We start from the raw sequence: 6,036 nt of genomic DNA, 5'->3' as shown, positions 1-6,036 counted from the left end.
AATATGTGGAAATCTTTTATGGCACAATATTGCACATTATTGATTTTTTTCTTTTAATCACCACATATAAATATATATACATAGGCGCTGTATATAATTTATTTGAATTTGTACTGAATGCCTATATGGCAGAGAAGAGTTGTTCATTTGATCATCTCCCTATACATTTAGACCAGCTCATGGGAGAGGTCACAGATGGGGGGGCACAGTCACAGATAGGGGTGCAGTTTTTTGCGTGAGTGCGTTATATGCTGGAGTGTGAAGCAGCAGTTGAAAACAGCAGTTCAACTAAAGCAGCAGGAAAATACAACAAATAACTCTACTGCACGCTGGATGGACTGCAAGCAAACACCCAGGGAACGATCTCCTACAAGTCTGAGTCCCACCTCCATGTACCTTTTAACCATTTCAATACCGTGCAATTTTACACCTTCCTGCCCAGGCCATTTTTCAGGTTTCAGCGCTCTCACACTTTGAATGACAATTGCGCGGTCATACAACATTGTACCCAAACTAAAATTTTATAATTTTCTTCACACAACTAGAGCTTTCTTTTGGTGGTATTTAATCACCGCTGGGGTTTTTATTTTTTGCTAAATTAACAAAAAAAAGACCAAAAATTTTGAAAAAAAACACGTTTTTCTTTGTTTCTGTTATAAAAGTTTACAAATAAATAATTGTTCTTCATAAATTTAGGCTGAGATGTATTCTGCTACATGTCTTTGGTGAAAATAACCCAAATTAGAATGTATTATTTAGTTTGTAGGAAAGTTATAGAGTTCACAAACTATGGTATAGATCTGAATATTGATCAATCCTGAAGTACTGACAGCCAATCTAATTTCTTGAGGTCCAAGAATGTCAGAACAGTACAGATATCCCCCAAATGACCCCTTTTTGCAGAGTAGACAGTCCGACGTACTTCATAAGAGGAATGACGAGTTTTTTGAAGTTGTATTTTTTTTGTCATAATTTTTCGGAAAATAAAAAAATTAAAAAAATTATTTTCACAATTTTTTTTTTTACATACTGTCACCAGTGCAGTACAGCATCATCATATAACTGGCATGGCGGTGAACAGGGACACTGACTGGTGACAGTATGAAAAAAAAATATATATATATATATATATTTTTTTTTTATTATTTTTAATTTTTTATTAAATTTTTTTATTTTTTTTTAAGATTTTTTTTTCATATTTTACTATGACCAAAGTAGTACAATGTTACCATAGTAACATTGTACTACTTTGGGGAAGTGATCAGTATTTTTTTTTTTTTTTTTACACAATTTGCTTATAGCAAAGAATTACTTTGCTATAAGCAAGCATTTACCTGAATGAAATCGATTCATTCAGGTTTTTTTTTTTTTGTGCTTAGCTGTGATTTGGTCACAGCTAATCACATGACATGTGCATGTGATTAGCTGTGACCATTCACAGCTAGGCAGTAGTATACAATGGATGGCATGAATGAAGCCATCCATTGTATACAACTGTCATGTGACCTGCTGTGATTGGTCACAGCAGGTCACATGGTACCAGCAACGGGGGCCTACTCAGATCTGTCATCGGCCGTGTCCGAGGTACACGGCGGGTGACAGATCGTGCCACTGCGAGGCTCTGCATTACCGCAAACTGCGCATGTGCGGGTGCACGCCAAATGGCGTGCACCCGGAATGCCGCAGCACTTCTGAAGCCGCCAAACGGCCATTGGCCGGGCGGCTAATGTTTAATATGCCCCCTCTACTCCTCCTTTTCATATTACTATCCTGTGTTCTCAAATTCTCATTTATTTACCCCTCTGCTCCACCCCAAAGCTTATACATCTCACCCTCACTGCTACCATCTGTCTATTACTGCTCTCATCACCTCCAGCTGATACTTTACTCACCTGCTGACCCAAACACCAGGACTGGAAGGCATGTGCACATCCCGCTCCCACCTTACTTTCCTCACCCTCCTTCTCCTAGCCTCTGGGGATATCTCCCCAAACCCTGGTCCTCCAGTATCTCAACCCCACAACAGGCACCCTCCTTCCTTCAGGAACAGCCGCAATCCACTCAGTTTAATCTCTATCCCTGTGCTCCTAAAAACCACTCTCTCTTTTTCATGTGCAATCTGAAATGCATGCTCTGTCTGTTATAAGCTCACCTCTGTCCATGACCTTTTTGTCTCCCGCTCCCTTAACCTACTAGCAATTACAGATTCTGCTTCTCCCGCAGCACTTTCCTATGGAGGCCTTCTCTAGACCCACTCACCCAGACCCAGTGGTCGGAAAGGAGGTGGAGTTGGTTTGCTTCTATCTTCACTGAGCATCTTTCACGTCCTCCCTGCACCTCCCTCTCTATCCTTCTCTTCTTTCGAGACTCACTGCATTTGGCTGTTTTCTCCCATTTCTCTGAGGATTGCAGTGATCTATTGGCCTCCTGGACTGGTTTCTCGCTTTCTTGATGACTTCTCTGCTTGGCTACCCTACTTTCTCTCCTCTGAAATTCCCACTATCATTCTTGGAGACTTTAACATCCCATTAATGTGAACAACCCAGCTACATCCCAACTCTTCAACCTAACCTCATCTTTGTCCTTAACACAATGGACACAGTCCTCCACTCACTCTGATGGGAATATATTAGACCTTGTTTTCTCCTATCTTTGCACTCCCTACAACCTCACAAACACCCCCTTTCCTCTCTCTGATCACAATCTCATCACCTTCACAGTGTCCTTGTCCTATCCCTCCAAGCCACAAACAATTACCCGCAGAAACATTCACAACTTCAACCCTTCTCTTTTCCACTCTGCAACTGACCGCCTCTATGACAGAATCTCTCCCCTGTCCTATCCTGACCTGGCTACTGCTGTCTACAACAGCTTGCTGTCATCCACACTAGACTCACTTGCTCCTCTAACTACACAAAGTATCAGGCCCCGACCATTACAACCGTGGCAGACTGATGACACCAGAAATCTTAAGCGACATAGTCGTGCGCTGGAGCAATTGTGGCGTAAAACTAAATCTCAGCAAGCTTTCACTCTACAGTATATAAATCTGCTTTCTTAACATACAATTCCTCCCTCCATGCTGCCAAACAAGCCTACTTTGTCACTCTCATCAACAGCTTGTCATCCAGTCCTCATCGTCTCTTCTCTACTTTTAACTCTCTAATTTCTCCACCTCCACCTCGTACCTCACTCACTGCTTACGAGTTTGCAAATCATTTCAAAAACAAGATTGATGCAATTTAAAGGGGCATTACCACTACACAGACACCTATACCACCAAGCATACCTTATACTAAACCTCCCTCAACACTTTCCACTTTTTACCTTGCTACTACCGAAGAGGTCACTAAGGTTTTCTCAGAAACCCGTCTCACTACCTGCCCCCTGGATCCTGTCCCCTCACAACTACTACAGTCACCCTCTTTTTCTATCCTATGCTCCCTCACTCACATCTTCAATTTCTCCCTCTCTAACGGTGCCTTCCCCACCCCTCTAAAGCATGCACACATCACTCCCATACTTAAAAAGCCCTCGCTGAACCCCACCAACCTAAACAACTTAAGACCCATCTCCCTGCTTCTGTTTACCTCTAAACTCCTAGAACGCTGGTTATACATGTAATGTATATACATAATGTTATACATGTAATCTATACATAATTCTCATCAGAAAATTATTTTAGACCAGTTCTGATCCAATCCTTAAAAATCAATCAAACAATAAATAAACAACAATGACACCTCTTTTGCTTTTTACCCTGCTGTACTATTTATCTGAGACATTGCTGATTTAAGGCATTTATAAAACAACACCAATCTAAAGAGCAGAGCGCTTTCCCTGTGGGTCGGGAACATGCACGATATGGTAATTTAGGCTAAAGACTCTTCCAAAATTCTCTTAAAGAGAAGAAAACCACTATAACCACTTACCAAAACCTTAAGGAATGAAATATTAAATACAGTTGGCTTTATCCATTTGGCCTCTTCATCCACTAGCAAAAAAACCAAAACATATCATTCACAACTTTCCTGATTTTAAAAGATTATTGGGAAAAGCATAAAGTGGTTGTAAAGGCTGAAGCTTTTTTTACCTTCATGCATTCTATGCATGAAGGTAAAACTCTTTCTGTGTGCAGCTCCCCCCCAGCCCCTTCAATACTTACTTGAGCCTAATCCAGCAATGTGAACGACAGCCTCGGCTGTCGCAGGTCTCTGCCTCCTCTTTTCTGAGCCAGCAAGCAGGAGGGGGGGGCAAGGTGCAGCTCAGTGTGTAAATGGACACACAGCGGGTGCCCCCATAGCAAGCTTCTTGCTGTGGGGGGGTATAGGGGGGAGGGGCCAGGAGAGCCTGCGGGAGACCCAAGAAGAGGAGGATCCAGGCTGCTCTGTGCAAAACCACTGCACACAGCAGGTAAGTATAGACATGTTTGTTATTTTCCAAAGAAAAAAAAAAGATAACCTTTACAATCGCTTTAACCTCCTTAGCGGTTTTCCCGAGTGTAGCTCGGGGTAAAATTTGAGTACCAAAAGTGGTAACCCCGAGCTACACTCGGGCTTACCATGCGGCGTTGCTCAGGGGGTCCCTGCAGCACTTACCTTGTCCTTCGCTCCCGCGATGTGTCCCCTGCAGCGTCCCCGGCCATCTCCTCCAGCCGATGCCGGCATCCGGCTTCCGTGTTCCGGTCCCTGTGACGTCGGTGGCAAATTTTTAATTTTTTAAAAATGTCATTTTTGCTGTCATTGCTATTTCAATGCATTTCACATATATTTTGTCCCTACTGCTTTGTCCTGTGCCCTGCCTGCATTTTGACTGTTCTTTCTGCCTGGAAACTTAGAAAAGTCCATGGCGTCCAAAAAGTGTCCCTTTACGTCAAAGCGGTTTTAGACCAGCTAGAGAACAGCGATAGTAAATCAGAACCACTTGCAGAATTGAGTGATAATGATTCGTGGGGAAATTCATCATCAGACACTGAAAACGATTTTGCGACTTTGCTCAGTGATGTGCGAATTTGCCTCTGTATTTCAAATTTCAGTGTTTTTGGTTTGATTATATTATTGAATTAAATTTATTATTATTATATTATTATTTTTTATGATTATTTATTAAATTATAATTTATGATTTCGTGTTTCATGTTTTATCATATCCGGAATGTTTACTAGACTCTTGTTCATACAGATTTCAGTGAGTTATTCCTAAAAATTACAGCCTACAATAAAAAACTACATATTTCCATGCAAAAAAATGGTACCGCTTTCAGCACAAAAAATCGGAAAAAAATCATACCACCGAGGAGGTTAATTAAAATATATTGTTATTGAAAAATGAAGTACACCACAAAACAAAGTTTCCTTATTAATGAATGATGGTTGGAACTAGTTGGATAAAAATATAAAACAGCGGAGAAATTTGGTTAATCTGGGAAGTCACCTAAATCTTTTAAACTTCCGAATTTTAACAGCAGCCTCACTAAATAATGTATCCCTGTTTATACAATTTAGAAGAAAAATTTTAAATATTAAAAGCACTAATAGTGGATGTGTTAGATTACACATATAAGTAAGGATGCCTTTGAAATATAGGTGGACCCTTTTGTAAAAGAACTTTAAGAGTACAATTAGGTAAATGACCACTAGATGGCAGAGTCTCATCATAGAAAACTTTCACACATTCATGAAAATCAGAAGCTCTCTACACAGGGTAGTATGTTTAACCCTTTTCTTGCTGGGTCCTGCATTCTACTTTAAACCTTAGGAGGCCAGGTAATATTTGCAATTTTGTTACTTTTTTATTTTTTGCTTACAGCTTTCAGAGTTTCTAAAAGACTCTCCAATCCACATGTTTTATAAAAGCGTATTACTGGTTACCAAATACAATATTCTCATTAAAAGTACTCCCGAAATCATTATTAGCCTCACAAACACAACATAACTTACAAAATTCCTACTAATTCATTACTAAATCTAAAAACTAAAATTATATTTAGTTAATAAATAACAAATATTTGTGAATTTTAAATTAATTCCCCCTACAG

Source organism: Staurois parvus, unplaced genomic scaffold (assembly GCF_062004578.1).
Source record: "Staurois parvus isolate SC_StPar_1 unplaced genomic scaffold, SC_StPar_1.0 ptg000056l, whole genome shotgun sequence".
NCBI classification, from domain to species: Eukaryota; Metazoa; Chordata; class Amphibia; order Anura; family Ranidae; genus Staurois; species Staurois parvus.
Note: the sequence above shows the minus strand (reverse complement) of the source record.